General features: G+C 36.2%; 3 pseudogenes; 1 reads left to right on the top strand and 2 right to left on the bottom strand.

Annotated features, from left to right (window-relative positions):
* Nucleotides 1–858: 858 nt before the first annotated feature.
* Nucleotides 859–2,809, bottom strand: LOC120175501 (annotated as a pseudogene).
* A 3,860-nt stretch (nt 2,810–6,669) lies between these two features.
* LOC120175500 lies at nt 6,670–7,295 on the top strand (annotated as a pseudogene).
* Nucleotides 7,296–14,863: 7,568 nt separating this feature from the next.
* On the bottom strand, nt 14,864–15,454 carry LOC120175570 (annotated as a pseudogene).
* Nucleotides 15,455–18,934: the final 3,480 nt, after the last annotated feature.

Raw genomic sequence — 18,934 nt, 5'->3', positions numbered from 1 at the left:
TTTTCCAGGTCAACCACTCGTGACTATTTATACTAGGGGCCTCAGAAGCGATGTTCTTCGGAACATTCAAAGGAGTATAATAACTAATCGGAATGGCGTTGATAAATGGCAGCATGAAACCATGATTATTGTTGATTTATAGGCAAGAAAACGCTTTACAAATTCCCCTCTTACGGAGCCTAAGAAACATATAATATGAGCATACTGCACTATGTTAGCATTCCCTGCAAGTACACGAGTTAAATGACCGAAAACAGAAATCTTCAACCCTACGACCAGTAGAAAACGAAGATCATACGGCCAAATCCAAGGCTTGCACTTTTCCTAAATCACCAGATTCATGGAACTCAAATCCATGATGCACATGATAATTGTCGATCGAAAAAGAGAAAAAAACAAACTATCGAATCGAAATAGCAAATGAGTCATATGAATGACCAATTTCACTCTGGACAATAACACCAATAATTTTTGTCAATTAAAGGCTGGTGCCCTAAGAAAGCCATTGAAACTTAAAGAGTTAAAAATTTAGTTCCCTTAACACATATCCCTTACCAGTTAAATATACAACATGCTGCTAGTAACAACCAGAACCATCTCATAAAGACATGCATATATGTATGCAACACAGGCAGACGAGGAATTCACAGGAGAATAAAGGGTAATGCAGATGGAAACACAAAACGAGACAATTCTCGCAATCATGAATATATACAAGATACTGTCTATCAAATTCTATAGGGTTAATTTAACATAGTATTCACATTTGTGGATATACAGTACATCAAAGCAAATACCAATTTATCCATCAAGAGGTAATAAAATTACCAAACGCATAAATTTATAAGATGGACTTAATAAGAGCAATAACAGATTTCCAATGCCAGTTTCTTAAAATCAGAACATTCTTAGTTTCCACAAATACCAGGTTAGTTTGCCACAGCAATTAATAATACAAGTGAAATCGCACATGTTACTTCAACACGAAATCTACTTCTGCTGCTAACTAAAATGAGGATGACATGAAATCACACATGTTATCTTAGCCATGTTAGAGCTACTCAAATACATATTCATACAGATACCACAAGGTTAAAAAATCAACCTCTTCTCAAAAAAGTTCTCAACTTATCGGGAGGAAAGCCTTTCGTGCAAATCATCTGCCAATGGCTGTCTCAAACTTTCACCAAAGTAATAGAACTGCTTCTCGCTCTCGAGCACCCAGTTTCTTAAAATCAGAACATTTTAGTTTCCACAAATACCAGGTTAGTTTGCCACAGCAATTAATAATACAAGTGAAATCGCACATGTTACTTCAACACGAAAATCTACTTCTGCTGCTACTAAAATGAGGATGACATGAAATCACACATGTTATCTAGCCATGTTAGAGCTACTCAAATACATATTCATACAGATACCACAAGGTTAAAAAATCAACCTCTTCTCAAAAAGTTCTCAACTTATCGGGAGGAAAGCCTTTCGTGCAAATCATCTGCCAATGGCTGTCTCAAACTTTCACCAAAGTATAGAACTGCTTCTCGCTCTCGAGCACCTTGCTGGTGCCCCAGTTTCATCGGGATCCTTCTGACTCTCAGGCTCAGGCTCTCTAGCAATCTGACACAGATTATGCAACACACAACAGCTACAATAGTTTGCGGTGCATGATTAAGCCCCACATTCAAATCTCGAAGAATCTTCCACCTTGTTTTAAGTAACCCAATGGCTTCCACCACAACAGACCTCCCTTTCATCAGCATCCCATCAAACAATTTTGTGCGGCGTCCCGGCCCCATCCGGAGAAAAAGGTGTCATCAAAAAGGACAATAAAGGATAACACAATCGCCAACAATATAAGGCCTAACATGATGACCTCTAACATTGATCACCTTATCCCACACAATATCACCCGATGTAAGCCTATTATACAACAAACTATCCCTAAAATGAGTAGCATCATCTGCCCCACCAGGAGCTTTAACACAAACATCCCAGAAAATTTTCCTATGGTCAGCAACAACTTGAAGCAAAACCGAATCATACCCGTATTTGCATTTATAAGAACTCATCGAATTCCGATCGAGTTTCAACCCACGAACCTTTATGGGGCTCCCATCAATAGCTCCACAAATGTTAGGCAGTGAAGTAAGTTCCTCAACCCCTGGGTAGTCTCAATCAACCTTCTACGAGAATCCGGGATCTTAATGAACTCCGGGTAGAGCTTAGTAGCCAGGAGACGAGTCACCATGTTGGTGATTTTAGAAACGATGTAAGGATCAAGAGAAGAGCGTGAAGCGATGGTTTTAGCCGAGTATCCATGGCAGAGACGAGAAAGCACCATGGCCACGGCATAATCAGAAGGAAGGGACAGATTCGAAGCGGCTATAAAGGGCTTGAGCTTCTCAACCACGGTGGTGAAAACCGGATAGGAGAGTCCGTACAAGGACCTCCATTCGGCGTCACGGACCGGGGAGTCCATCGACCAGATATGGAGTGGAGAGAGAGCGCGAAAAGCGGCGACGGAGAAGTGAGAGGAAGCTGAAGGGGAGGAGAAGGCGAAGATTTAGTTTCCTTTTTCTTGGAAGATTTCTTCGAATAAGAGGTGGCTAGGAAAGATAGTATGGAGGCAAGAGTTAAGAAGAGGAGGGGCAGGGGAAGAAGACGAGAGGAGAGAGGAAGGAGATGAAGGGGAAGGGGATGAAGCGGAGGAGAAGAGATGAGGAAGGGGGAAAGGAGGGAAGTTGTGGGATCGAGAGAGTTGTGAAGGTGGAGGAGATTCGATAACATCAAAAAAGAAAGTATCGTCCATTGATGGTGACAAACAAGGAAAAAAAGGTTTCAGATTTGATGAGAGAATTAGGGTTTTTGGGCGATGGATTTGGGGAAAATGAAAGATCAAGGAATTCGGGGATTTGGTAATCTGGTTGCTTTGTTTTCAGCTGAATGTGAATAAAAACATCAACTTTTTGGCATTCAAAGCGTTATTCATCTCCTTCGCTTCTCAAGTTTTTTGCAAAGAACAAAAAGGAAAATTTTGTTTCAGACTTCAGTTGAAGCAAAACAGGGAAGGGAAAGTAGATAAATAGTTCCCATTAGGGATAAAACAACTTTTAGTGGTTAAAATATAGTGTAAATTAAACATTTATACATAAATTATCAGTTTTGATTTATTTTAATATTTAAATTTTTAATAAGTTTTAGTTTAAAATATATATTTAATATATATAATATTTAATAATTTTGATTCACTCGATTAATTAACCGATTTTAAATCGAATTAATCGTTAATCAAATATTAAAAGAAAAATATTAATTGTTCATTGATCGAACTAATTCAATGTTTAACTAAATTAACTGAACTAATTAGATTTGATCGATTAATTTCGTTAAAATCAAATAATGAACCCCCTAATTGTTTAAGTGATATACAAGGACGGAATCAAGATTTTAAGAATAATTAACAATAAAAATAAGATGGATAAAATCCAAATAAATCAAAATTTAAAGATATAAATAAATATATATTTCTATATATTTTTTATTGATAAAAAATTGAGGACGGTGCCCCTAAAACTATAAATAGCTCCATCCCTATACATAAACTTGTATATCGGGATGGACCAAGTGGAGGTGGGCTGACATTCTCTCTTTAAAAATATAAAATTATTATATATTTTAAATATTTTTATATATTTTATATTAAAAATATATTTTTATCTCTTGAAATTTTAAAAAGTTTAAATTCGTTCTCTAAAATTTTAAAAGTATAAATTCGTCCCATTAACATAAAATTCTTCGTTCGTCCCTACTTTAGGGATGGGCACGGGACGGGGCGAGGATGGTCGAATTTTTGGTCGCCCCGACCTAAAAATTTATATTTAAAACTAAACCATGTCCTATCCCGATGAATTTTAGATTTTTTCCGCTCTGGACCCGCCACGATTTTTAGACTAAAACCCCGACCCAACCTAAATATATTAATATTTTAATATAATTAAAATAATATAATTTATAATAATATATTTATAATTGTTTATTATATTTTAAATAATTAAATTAATATATTTTGTAATAATTTCTATATTTATAATAATTAAATAATATATTAATGATATAAAAATAAAATTCATAGAATATTAAGTGTATATATATATATATGTATAAATTAATCGGGTCGGTGATTTTTTATCTTAAACCTGACTCTGACCGCCTCAAAATTTTATACGTTTTATTGGGTCGGAACCCGTCAATTCGGGTATTTTAACCGACCCTACCCTACCTATATATACATTTTCTTTTTTTCTTTTGACTTAAAATCAATTGCTTGCTATTATTATCTTTCGTGATTCGCAAGAATTTCCTTTAACATCTCAAGCTATCAAAACCTAACTTAAACGATTAATTGATTAATCATGCAAGAAAGCTTGAAACTAGATATACTTATATTTTAAAGGGTAATATACCTAAACTATTAGTTTTAATATAGTTTAGTATTTAAATTTTTATTTTTTTTAAAAAACTATACTTAAATTTTATTTTTATTTCATTTTAGTATCATATTTAAAATTTAACGTTAAGCTTTTAAAAAATTAAAAGTTTATGAATTAAAATGAATCAAATATGGTAGTTTAAGTATTAAATGCGTTAAATTTTTAACAACAATGTACTAAAATAAAACAAAAACTAATAATTTAAATACTAAAAGTATAGTTAAGTGCAATACCAAATATGTCATATTTTACAACAACGTGATAAAAAACACACCTTATACTCGTGTATGCAAATTCTGAAGTAAATACGAGCCAATTATGCATGTAAACTATACCATTTTCTTGCACTAGAGTGTTTATCATATTGTGGAATCAAGTCTATTACAGAGAAAGAGAATTTTATGCTTGGCTGACTATCTTTGTCAGTCTTCCGTAGACCCATCCCTACTTACAAATCAGCCCAATCCTTGTGACGAGTATCTTTATGTTTCTCTGCACTTGAATCCCGAGCTCGTCGAAGTTCCCATGCACGAGGAAAATCCTTATCTCCCACTTTTAGACCATTTCTCTTCACAAAATCGAGCCACCCTTTAGTGAGGAACGCCTTGGGCTACGGTTGTTCTCCTAATATAGCTAAGAAGCTAGTGATCGACACAATGAGTTGGAAGATTTGACGAAGAATTAGGGGTTTTGGGCGATTGGATTCGGGGGAAACGGAAGATCAAGGAATTTGGGGATTTGGGAATCTGGGTTTGCTTTGTTTTCACTGAATGTGAAGAAAAACATCAACTTTCTGACATTTAAAGCGTTTATGTTTATCTCCTTCGCTTCTAAGTCTTGCAAAGAACGAAAAGGAATTTCGTTTCAGACTTCAGTTGACGCAATAACGGGGAAGGGAAAGTAGTTAAGTAGATAAATAGTTCCCGTTAGGGATAAAACAACTTTTAGTTATTAAAACCTACCATTTCTACAATTTAGTCCCTGCATTTTATTTAATTTATATTAATTCATAAACATAGCAATTTTATTTATTTTAATTTTTATGATATAATATTAACCATGCTACTTTGATATATATATAGATATATTAATCTGGGATAAGTACAAGGCAATATTTATTCAAAGAACTTTCAACCATTGGCATTAACACTCACACTTCTAATATTCCTAGTGCTCGAATCCGGAACCTTAAGGAACAACAACAATTTATTTACACTAAGGTCGTTTGATTGGTGCACTTGATATATATTTAATGTACCATATCATCAATAATTAAAAATATATCAAAATTTTAAGTTTAAGAAATGATATGAATCAGGAAATTTAGAGATTAAACAAAATATGCTAATTAAGAAGTTAAAAGTTATTTTAGATTCTCTTTAAAGATATTAGAGAAATCACATTTAAGTTTAAATTTTTATTTAAATTATATTATATCAATTATTATGTTAGATATATAAAACATAATAAGACAAATAATGTAACATAAATCAACATACATAGAACATATTAAAATTTAGGATAAATACATATTTAGCTACACATAAAGGATGCAGTTCGTGCTCTTGAACAGATTGAAGCTGTAAGTAACCCTCAATTAGGCTTTTCTTTTTTCATGTTTTATGTTTATTTTTTTTAATGATTATTTATTTCCGAACAATGTTTGCCAGAAAGCTAAGCGGAGTTATCCGAAGGACGTTGCTAGTTTGAGTCGAGGGATTCTACTGCGCAAGAATTATACGGCCAATAAGGTAAAGTACATGCCATGTTTGACTTAAAGTTGTGGCAGTGATAGATCATAGAAGTTTTTGGTTAGTCTTGAAACTTCGAGTTGCAGTCATCGTCTGCATGATTGTCTAATTGTATGGTGGTCTTAAAGCCTTTAGATACTCCGCTTAATGCATGTTGTATTCTGTTTAAATAGGAGATTTCAAACCTAGGCTATATGCATTGGATGTCGGCTGGTTAATAGCTCTTCTCGAGTATTTACATGACACCGAGGTTGGCTTTTAATACCATCTTGCTGTGGCTAAATTTCCTTTCGTAACTGTGGAGCTCTTGAGTTCGGATTATTGCAGGAAAATGAATGTCTAATCTAGTTTGTGTAATAATGTTTAGTTTAATCTTCCATAGCGTATGGTTTATTTGGTTTATTTTTCATTTTACATTACTATTCTAATTCTTACAGCTTGATGCAGACTGGGAGTGTGACAGTAGTTCAGATTATTACTGCAATCAAAACAATGGTTTATGCTATGATCCGAAGTCGGGATTCTACTATTCCGATGCTATAGCCTATAGGTATGAATCTTGTCTAAAGATAATATATTAGATTATGTTGTCTTTTGTATATTTACTTAGAGGGAATGCCCCAGGCAGGTAGGTGACTGAGGAAGAGGCATACGCCAAGGTTCAAGCTTCATCTAATACTAAATCGAGCGGTCCTATTTTGAAAAAGCCATCTCCAACTTCAGGTGCAGGACCAGTTGCAGATAGCAAAAGTGTTGCTAAGAGTAAAAACGAGACCGCACCCCCGGGCCTGTCCTTTCAGCTACATTAAACCCCACGAGATCAGTTAAAGGTGCTCAGTCGTCACTCGCTGTTAAGAGAAAAAGACAAGACGAGAAGAAACCCAGGGCTGTATCTAAACAAGAGGCAGCTGCACTTAAAGCACAGGAAGCTGCGAAGAAGAGAGTTGAAGAGAGAGAGAAACCGTTGCTCGGCTTGTACAAGGGATCTCGTTGATACGAAACGACACAACCAAGAACCGTGGCTGTTCTTGATTCAAGGGGTATGCTTCAGCATGTGACGCCGGACAGAATAATGATTATCCTGCAGGCGCTCCTACAGATGATTCACAAGAGAAAATTCGCCAAAAAAAACCAGAGAAAAAAAAAGTCTTTAGGGTTTAATAAAATATTATAAAATCAAACAATCCCCAAAATCAATCCACAAGCCGGACTGTTATAGCCAAAAATCATCTTTATTCGAATTTTGCCAAAAATAGCAAAATCCCGAAAATCACTCTAAATTGAAATTCGAAATCAAATAAGCAATCTCCAAAAAAAATCTGACCTAAATCGGATTTAAATTGACTTCCTAATTGACAATCGAAATATTACCATAAATAGTAAAAAAATATCTAAATCTAGTTATTCGGAGGGGAAAACTGAAGAATTTGAGGTTGAAAAAAAGGCCATATGGAGCTTATCTCAATGTGTAGAGCGTGCGCGTCGAAAAGAGCTTCCCGGATTGGGGTCTTATGCGCAATTCTGACACTTTGTAGCCAAAGTTATGGCCAAAAGACTGAAACATACTCAAAACGACCCCAATAAGGAACATGTCACAATCAATTCTCGCCTTTGCGCTGATCTGCCAATTCATGGTATCTCAGCGCCATCAAGGTGCAATCTGACAGCTCAGCATCATCTGTCACGGATCCCCCTGCATCAGTCACCCCGGGTTGGAAAGAACTCGTCCTCGAGTTCAGAGTAGTGTAATCAGAATCCACAAAACAATGACTCAGGTGCTTCACATTAAAGACATCAGAAGTCTGCAAGTGGCTGGGAAGGTGTAACCTGTAAGCATTATCATTGATCTTCTGCACGACCTCACAAGGTCCAATCTTCCGATCCTTAAGCTTATTATACTCACCAACAGGAAAACGATCACGAGTTAATACAACCCAAACAAAATCACCAACATCAAAATGTACCTGACGACGATGATTGTCGACCCGAGTCTTGTACTTGGTATTGCTCTCATGAATGGTCTGTTTCACCTGCTCATGGATACCCCGAAGATACTTTGCCATCTCATCTGCTTTAGGACTGAAACGACCTATACGTGGAATAGGGGCTAAGTCCAGCACCTCGGATGGGTTCTGACCATAGACAATCTCAAATGGGCTTAAAACTGTGGTTCTGTTTTTTGATCTGTTATAGGCAAATTCTGCCTGAGGCAATGCCAAATCCCTACTTTGGCTTCGTTCCTGCCAAACACTCAAAAGGTTTCCCAAACTTCAGTTCACCACCTCGGTCGGACCATCCGTCTGGGGGTGGTAGGCGCTACTGAAATTCAACTGCGTTCCCAGTTTCCCCCACAGACTCTTCCAGAAATGATTGATGAACTTAGTATCACGATCTGAAGTGATGGATCGAGGAACACCATGTAAACGCATAATCTCCTTGAAATAGAGATGGGCAATCCGGTCAGCATCCATAGTCTTTCTACAAGCTACAGAATGAGCCATCTTGGAAAACCTGTCAACCACAACAAAGATAGAATCCGAGGCCCTTTGGGTGCGGGGTAAGCCTAGTACAAAATCCATGCTGACATCGAACCAAGAAGCTTCAGGAACAGGTAAGGGAGTGTACAAGCCCGCATTGGTGAGAACTCCCTTAGACCGCTGGCACACATAACAACGGTTCACATAATGGGCCAGATCACTAGTCAACTTGGGCCAATAAAAGTCAGAAGAAATAAGGGCCAAGGTCTTATCTCGGCCAAAGTGTCCCTCATTATGGAGTTCACTTATAATTTGCTGCCTCAATGAACAATCTGGAATGCACAATTGTAATCCACGAAACATATACCCATTATGCAAAACAAAATCATGACGGCGACCCTCAGTTACCTCCTGAAATATCCTTCCAAAGGAAGGATCAGCTGCATACATATCTGTGAAAGTCTCAAAGCCTGCAACTTTAGTACTCATTGTGGTGAGAAGTAAGGTACGACTGCTCAGGGCATCTGCGACGTGGTTCAAATTCCCTACTTGGTGCCTCAGCGTAAAAGTGAATTCTTGCAAGTATGCCACCCACTTGGCATGACGTCTACTCAGCTTGTGTTGGCCATTGATGTACTTCAAGGCCTCATGATCGGTAAACAAAATAAACTCCTTCTGTACTAGGTAGTGACGCCAATGCTTCAGGGACTGAACTATGGCATATAATTCCAAATCATAAGTGGAATAATTTTTCTTTGATCCCGATAGTTTTTCACTGAAAAAAGCAATCGGACGATCTGCCTGACTCAGAACACCACCAATTCCAACGCCAGATGCATCACAATTTACCTCGAACACTTTTTCAAAATCTGAAAGTGCCAAAACTGGAGCCTCGATCATCTTCTGCTTGACCAGTTGAAAACTGGCCCCTGCCTCCTCAGACCACTGAAAATCACGCCTCTTGAGGCACTCTATGATAGGGGCGATCAGAGTACTGAAATTTCTAATGAATCGACGGTAAAAAGACGCCAAACCATGGAAACTTCGGATGCCATGTAAGGTCCTTGGTCTGGGCCACTCCAAGACTGCATCTACCTTTGACTGATCTGCATGAACTCCATCAGTAGACACAACAAAACCAAGAAAAGTCACGGAAGTAGTGAAGAAAGAACACTTCTTTTGATTGACAAACAAGCACTCTGTTTTCAGCATCTCAAAAACAGCACGGAGGTGATCGAAGTGTGAAGTCCATGTTGGACTATAAACGAGGATATCATCGAAGTAAACTACAACAAATTTCCCCATGAAAGGTCGCAAGACCTGATGCATAAATCTCATGAACGTACTGGGTGCATTGGATAGCCCGAAAGGCATGACCATCCACTCATACAACCCTTGTGGCGTTTTAAACGCCGTCTTCCACTCATCTCCAGGTCTTATTCTGATTTGGTGGTAACCGCTCTTAAGGTCAATTTTTGAGAAGACCTTAGAACCAGATAGCTGATCCAACATATCATCTAGACGGGGAATTGGAAACTGATACTTCATTGTAATTCTGTTGATCGCTCGGCTGTCAACACACATACGCCAAGAACCATCTTTCTTTGGCACTAGCAGAGCATGGACTGCACATGGGCTCATACTCTCTCGGATATAGCCCCTCTCCAACAACTCTTCCACCTGTCGCTGCAACTCTTCAGCCTCCTTGGGACTGAGGTGATATGCTGGTCGATTTGGCAAACTTGACCCAGGAACAAGGTCAATTTGATGCTGAATATCCCTCATAGGTGGTAGCCCAAGAGGAAGATCCTCTGGCATCAAGTTAGAGAATTCTGCTAGCAGCCGCTGCACCTCTACTGGTAAATCTGCATCCACGTCTACTGCATTGTTTCTCGCAAGGTAGTAAGGCATAGACCACGTCGCTATGCTCAATCTCATCTAAAAACCTGGACATAGAAGCAGAGTAGTATTATGGGTTATGGGGTAGGAGTGAGTCCTTCCCGTCGGGGTGCCAACAAATCTTTTTTCCCTTGATGCTAAGGAAATAGGTATTCTTCCGTCCATCATGAATGACACTGCGATCATACTGCCAGGGTCGACCCAACAATATATGACACGCATCTATAGACACAAAATCACACCAGGCATTATCAAAATATTTTCTACCAATTGAAAAAGACACGAGGCATCGCCTATCAACTATTACCTCACTGCCTTTATTTAGCCATGACAACTTGTATGGCTTAGGATGACGGTCCGTCTTCAACTGCAATTTCTGGACAACCTCCTCGTACACTACATTCTCACAACTGCCGCTGTCAATGATCATTTTGCAGACTTTATCTGCAATTGTGCAGGTCGTGTGGAAAATATTGGTTCTCAACCAATCGTCCCCTGAATCACCCTTGGAAGTAAGTAGACTCTTGCGAACGACCAGAGTCTCATGACCATCTCCATATAGCACATCATCAGTCTCATCATCGTCATACACGGTTCGCCAATCTCCTCAGTCTCGTCTTCCGCGTTTCCTCAATCAACAATTTTTGCCCTTTTGACTAGCAGCTTCCTGCAATCAGCCGCCTCCCTTGTTCACCACAACAAAAACATCTAATAGTAGGGTTAGAATTACTCTGCTGTGGCTGTTGAGCAGGACGGGAATCCTGAGGATGAACTGGCCGACTGTTATGATCGTTCCTGATAACTGGTCTCCTGTTTTGCTGTTTTTCAACAGCAAGCGCACGCTGGTAAGCTTCCGAAACACTCCATAATGAATGAAGGCTGAGGACATCTTGTAAGGGCTGGCGTAAACCCCCTAAATACCGCACCACCATTTGCTCCTCCGTCTCAGATAAATCGTTCGGGCGACCAATTGGTAAAACTCCTCCGTGTAATCATCGACTGATCGTGCTCCCTGCCTCAACGCATGAAGTCGTTGAAACAAGGTTTGCGTGTAGCCGAAGGGAAGGAAGTGACCCTTCATCTTCTTCTTCATATTCTCCCAATCAATGATCTTGGCATTGCCCTTTCTTTCTCGTGAACGTCGCAACTGTTCCCACCACGCAGATGCTCTGCCCTTGAGTTTGATGGCAATCAGTTTTACTTTCACACGATCGGGGACTTCCTTATATTCAAAATACGCTCCACTTCATTAATCCATCCATGAATCCCTCGGCTGTAACGTACCAGAAAACTCAGGAGATCGACCCGAAAACCGAGATCTCCATGACGCTCCTCCCGACCACGGTGCTCCCGGAATAGAGCACGATTATCGTGATCAGAGGCCTCACGATTCTCGAAGTCCTATGCCACCAGGCGCTCGGTTAATTCTGCGACTTGCCTCTGCAAATCCGCAATCATCACATCCTGAACGCTGCGATCACGGCGTTGGGCTCCTCATTCGGAACCTGCTCACGACGATCACGACCTCCAGCCATTGAAACTGGTGAATTTCCCAGAAGATGTGAAGCTCTGACACCAACTGGCGCCTGCAGGATAACTGACGCCGGACAGAATAATGATTATCCTGCAGGCGCTCCAACAGATGATTCACAAGAGAAAATTCGCCCAAAAAAAAACCAGAGAAAAAAAAGTCTCTAGGGTTTAATAAATATTATAAAACCAAACAATTCCCAAAATCAGTCCACAAGCAGGACTGTTATAGTCAAAAATCGTTTATTCGAATTTACCAAAAATAGCAAAATCCAAAATCACTCTAAATTGAAATTCGAAATAAAATAAGCAATCTCCAAAAAATCGGGCCTAAATCGGATTTAAATGACTTCCTAATTGACAATCGAAATATTATCATAAATAGTAAAAAATATCTAAATATAGTGATTCGGAGGGGAAAACGGCAGAATTTGAGGTTAAAAAAGGCCGCATGGAGCTTATCTATATGTGGAGAGCGTGCGCGTCGAAAAGAGCTTTCCGGATTGGGGTCTTATGCGCGATTCTGACACCTGTAGCCAAAGTTATGGCCAAAAGACTGAAACATACTCAAAACGACCCCAATGAGGAACATGTCACGATCAATTCCCGTATTTGCGCTGATCTGCCAATTCATGGTATCTCAGCGCCATCAAGATGCAATCTGACAGCTCAGCATCATCTGTCTCGGATCCCCTGCATCAGCATGCTAGTAAATTTCCGTTTTTTCTTCTCTGGGTTCGGCGACAGGCAACTTAATAGCCATGTTACTGGTTGGTTGGTCCAAATATGTTGATTTATGATATTTTAAGCTGGAAATCTAGAGTCATATCAGTGTTTTGGTTATGATCTCTTTGTTACAATTAGAATTCCAAACTGATTTTTAAACTGTATTTCGTCACAGATACCGGAAACATGTCGAAGCAGGTTCGGATATTTACGTAATATGAATGCTGTATTGCTGTTAAAGACGAACCAAAATGGTAGCTCTGAACACATTCTTGTTATTGGAAAATGGCAGATTTGCTTGTTGTATATACCTGCATTTGTAATTTTTTGGGTGAACTACGTTTTAATACTTAAACTATTAGTTTTGGTCTGTTTTAATATCTAAACTTTCATTTTTTTAAACATTATCTATTGTTTAGTTTTTTTGTTTCGTTTTAATACTCTACTGTTAAAAACTTAATGTTTTTATTACCTAAACTATTAATTTTGATCCGTTTTAGTACTTAAACTTTTAAAAAAAACTTAATGTTAAATTTTGAACAGATATACTAAAATGAAACAAAAATTAACTTTATGTATGATTTTGAAAGAAATGAAAGTTTAAGTACTAGAACGGATTACATGCGTGATTTACCTTTCTTTTTTTTTTTGCAAAACCTTGAAATTCAACGTTGACTTGTTGAATTGTGAACTGGTGAACTAAATGGTGAATGCTGAAGTCAAAGAAATCAGACGAGTCAGGTTCGTTAGATAATATTAAATAGGCTTATATCACACATTATTTAAAGTATATCATATTTTTAACTTAAGTACCTAAAGTATTTTTTAAGTCAAATTAAGTATCTAAAGTTATTTTTTTTATCAAAATAGCACTTAACTATTCAAACATTTTCATTTAAGTTCTAAAAATGTTGTCATGTGACATTAGTTAAAGAATATTTTAAGTATTTAGATGAAAAAAATTAAATACATTAGGATATCTATTTTGACCAAAATATACTTTAGATATCTATTTTAACTAAAAAATAATTTAAGTACTTATTTTGATAAAAAAATATATCTTAATACTTAAATGAAAAATATGATATATTTTACTTACTTATTTATTATATAAGCATATTAAATATTACAAATTGAGCAAGTGGCGTACAACGGCACTCTATTTGAGCTTCCGAGTCAAGATTTGGAGCTTAGTCAAAAATATAGTGCCTTGAGTCAACTTAACCCCGACAAAACCAAATGTTGTGATTGAGGGTAAATATATTTTCATCAATCAGCTTTTACCTTTTTCTATTTTGATCATTTAGCTTTGATTTTATTTTATTTTTGTCACATCATCGTTAATTATTTAATCATATTATGATAAAACATCTATCTTTGAAAAAGTATGAAACAAAAACTCAAAATTTTCTTTTAAATTTGTGAAAATACTTAGGTGGAGAGAAGGAGAAGATGTATAATATCTTGATTTTAACATAAAAAACGATGTGGATTGTAGATTGTTCTTCTGTGCTTTAGGTTGGTTTCACGAGATTCGAAGAGATTTTAGAAATCTCTAAAATGATTGAGTGATGAGAGATGAGTGAGCGAGTTTGTTGATATCTGTAGTGATTAGATAAAATGTTAAAATGAAACTGCTACGATGGCGTGAAATGGTAGGAATTCTTAAAGCTCTAAAGTTATTAGGAAGATGATGAAACGAAAACAAAATGAAGTGGTTTTTATGCTAGCAAAATATAATCCGAGTGAGAAAAAAAGCAATTCGAAATTTAAATAATTAAATTAGTTTTTAAAAATTTAGTGATTAAAACAAAAAATATGATCAAAATTGAACAATGAAAAATGTAATTTACCATACTTTAATCTCACAACTATAGCATGCATAGCCGATAACTTTAGTGTCCAATAATTATAACTTTCGTTGATACTAACAATATACATAATGCTAATTAGAAATCCTGATCGTCTACGTGTCAAAGACCCAATACCTCTAGAATCCTATGCATCCCAGGAGTCCCTTCTTGTAAGGCAAGTAAGTCTTCCTCTTCATCTCCTCCGAGACGACCCGGTTCGTCTGTAATGCAACTCGTGAGCCGAACCGGTCCTCTCCTCCTTGAAACGGAACCGACGCTCTCTATGGACCGGAAGCTTGAATTTTCACGTACGGCGGTTCTTTCCTACACACAACACCATATTTCCTTGTAATGGAGTCTTCACTTGTTGTTGCTCTGCCCTCTGATGCACTCCTAAACAACAAAAGGTCTTTCAACTGCCATTTTCTGTTACCGAAAGTTGACGAAATGGCTGATAGAATCGAGTCGACGTAGGATTTGGAGTTGCTTGCGTTGCAAGCAATTGTACTTTTTGATGAACTTTCCTCCTTTGTTTCAAACATGATGCCGGATACCCTAAGAGGAGACAAAGATCTGGTATTTTTATGACCATTGTGTGTCCTTTCTCTCCCACTTTGTCCCCGTTGAATGTTCCTTTCCTCGAGTTCTTCGTCTTGCTTTCGCTTAGGCGGTCCTTCGAGTAACACTACTCTTCCGTGTTTCATCTCGATCGATGCCTCGAATGGATCGGAATCGTGTCTTTGAGGTCTCAAAGACCGGATCTTTCAACCATCGAAAAGCTCCTCCGCCGACAATGAAGTCCTCTCTAAGTGCCCGCTAAAGTCAAACTCGAAATCTTCATGCCTGTCACCGCCACCGCCGTCGTCAGTCGTTTCTCCTCCTTTTCTTTTAGGCTGGAAGGTGTTGAAGAAATTGCCAAAGAGTTAAGGACTTGAAGGAGCATCATGTACGGAGATGAACATGTGCTATCGAGTTGAATTCGTGGGGACCGGAACCGGAACTTCGATCTCCATCGACATACTCGAGTTTCTCAAGATTTCCAGGTTATTAGAACCGAAGGTGAAGAAGATAAAGGAGGGAGTGTTATATATATAAAGAAAGATGAAGGAGAGTGATATTGACCGAGTCCCACGGAGGGCATTTCATAATTCGGAGGTCTCCTACGGAAACTGCTCTCAACCTGACGTTAGGGCAGCCTACTATTCTACCTCACCTTACCCCATTACATATGGGAATAAGGGTTAGCTAATTGTATGATTTGGTTGTAAAGAGGTTCGTTAGGTGTGAAACAATGAAGGGGCAGAAACGCTTTATTTGTCACATTTTATGGATAAATTACTTATTTAGTACCTACACTATCAGTTTGATCTGTTTTAGTACCTAAAGTTTCAATTTTTTCAAAATCATACCTAAAGTTTAGTTTTTGTTTCATTTAGTATCCCATCAAAATTGAACATTAAGTTTAAAAAAAATTAAGAGTTCAGGTACTAAGCGCGTTAAGTTTTTAATAGCAGGGTACTAAAATGAACAAAAACTAAACATTAGGTATGATTTTGAAACAAATGAAAGTTTAGGTGCTAAAACGAATCAAAACTGATAGTTTAAGTACTAAAGGCTTAGTTTACCCTGTTTAAATTGATAAAAAGTTTCATCCCGATCGCTTGAGATTTCATCTAAAATTGAGTTAATTGCACAACATATCCTCAAATTGGTCCCTAAACTTTAAACATTTTAATTTCATCCCTAAAATATGAATCTTATTCTGAATTAGTCCCCAAGATTTGAACATTTTCATTCTCAAACTATGATCCTCATCCTATATTGATCCTTGAACTTTTGAATGTTTTGAATTTATCCCAAACTTTTGAATGATTTAAGGAAAATTATTGGAATGTTTAAAAGTTTGGGAACTATTTAGAATGAGGGACATATTTAGTGATGATTTGAAATGTTCAAAAGATTAAAGATCAATTTAATGGCAATCATAGTTTAAGGATAAATTTAAAATTTTTGAAAGTTTAAGGACTAATTTATGAAAGGATCATAGTTTGAGGGCTTATAATACAATTAACTCTTTAAAAATTTCTTCAACTAAAAAATATCTTTGACAATTTAAAATTAATTTTTGGTAATGAGAATAAAATCTCATTTTTTATGTATATTTTTAATTGTTTAAATATGATATTTTAAACATGCACTTATTGAGTGATTGAAGATAAGACGTGCGGACGGAACTCAAGTTTTAAAAATTCTAATTTAGACCCTTAAAATTAAAAAAAAATTGGTCTTCTAATTTTTTAGAAATTCATATTAAATTTTAGAATGTTTTAATATTCTTAATTAAATACCCCTCTCATAATTAAAAAAATCTCATTAACCTCTCATAATTTCAAAAAATTTAGTCATACTCTAAATTTTTAAAAAATATATAAATTAAGAACTTCAAAAAAAATTTAAAAATTTAATTCAAACCTCTGTTTTTTAAAAAATTTAAGTTGATATCCCCAAACGCTATCATCAAGTTCCGACAATAAAGACGTGTATACGTAAGTCATTATTATCGCCTGATCAGTTTATGTAAACACGTGTCTCCGAAAAGTATTATACACATTATTTATTTATTTAAACGAAATTAGTATATTTTTTTTCGATTTTAACCCATTATACTAAAAATTCATATTTCAATAGTAAAACTCATGACAGTATTAGCAATACTTTGGAACACGTGATTAATATTTTTATGCAACTTTGATATTTTATTTTTATTTTTAATTGTCAAATTTGATCAACTTCTGTAATTGAATATGCAAAGCTCAACAACTCTTTTATTTATTTTATCTTTTAATAGAAAATATATATTCGGCCATGATTATGCATACATGGACGAAAAATAAATATAAATTTAATTATTTTCAGATCATTCTTAATTTTGAAACTGTGTTTATGAAATTTTAGGTTCAATTGCTTGTTAAGTCCTCTTATTTTAAAATTAGGCAAATTAAAGCACTTGTTCTTCAAATTTTGGGTTAAATTACTTTCTAAATCCTTTTAGTTTTGAACCTAGGCAAATTAAGTTATGATCTATCACTTTTCTAGTTTAAATACTTATTAAAACCCTATCGCTTTTAAAATTAAAGCATGACACCCTATTTTAAAATTGTCACTTAATAATTAAATTATAAGTCTCATTTTATTATTATTTACATTTATTTCTCTGAAATTTCGTTCTGATTGTGTCCCTACGCATATAATTATCATACTTTGAGCCATGTTAAGATGCACTAGGAACAACATATACCCTAGGATCCCGAGTTGGTGGTGTAACATAGTTGTAGTCGTAACCGTAACCGTCTTGATCTTATTATCGACAATATCCTTGGTTCAGTAGGTTTTCAGAATCAACACTCCGCCGTTAAAACCGGTTTTGAATAGGCGTCGGAGAGCTGCAGTGTAATTCAAGATATACCATAGAATTATGCAGAATCTGGGATAGTATTTGCAGAGATGGAAATGGTTGGGAGAATAATGAGAAATAATATCAGTTGGAGGTTGCTTTGAATTTCAACACGTTAGAAATTAGGGTAAATTACGCGTTTAGTACTTCTATCAATTTTGATATATTTTAGTATTTAAATTTTTATTTTTTTAAAACCATGCCTAAAGTTTAGTTTTTATTTCATTTTAGTATCTCACCATTAAAAATTTTAGTTTTTGTTTAATTTCAGTATCTTGTTCAAAATTTAAAGTTAAGTTTTGAAAAATTGAGAGTTTAGGTACTAAACACGTTAAGTCTTTAACGTAAATGTACTAAATTAAAATGAAAACTAAATATTAGGTACTAAACAGGCCAAAAGTAGTAGTTTAGGTACTAATGCATAGTTTCCCTAAAATTAAGTAAAATTTGTTAAAATAATTCCAGGGCCAACCTTAGCTCAGTTGGTAAAGCGGAAATCCTTAGGTCGGATATTTTTTTCTTTTTCAAATGGTGGTTTATTTCCAGAACGGAATTCACTTTCTCGGCATCCAAAGGGATCTCTGAAGGTTTGATTCAATCATTATTTTTATCTCTTCCTATGTAATGTTGACATTTTTTATTACAAACGAATCTTTCGTGCATGGTTTTCTACAACTACATTCGAACTCCCATAGCTTTAAAAATGTTAAACTACAGTTTCGATCCTTTTACTTTCTTATAATTTGAAATTATT

Source organism: Hibiscus syriacus, unplaced genomic scaffold (assembly GCF_006381635.1).
Source record: "Hibiscus syriacus cultivar Baekdansim isolate YM2019G1 unplaced genomic scaffold, ASM638163v2 tig00112206_pilon, whole genome shotgun sequence".
In the NCBI taxonomy this organism is placed as follows: Eukaryota; Viridiplantae; Streptophyta; class Magnoliopsida; order Malvales; family Malvaceae; genus Hibiscus; species Hibiscus syriacus.
Note: the sequence above shows the minus strand (reverse complement) of the source record. Positions and strands in the feature narration are given on the sequence as shown.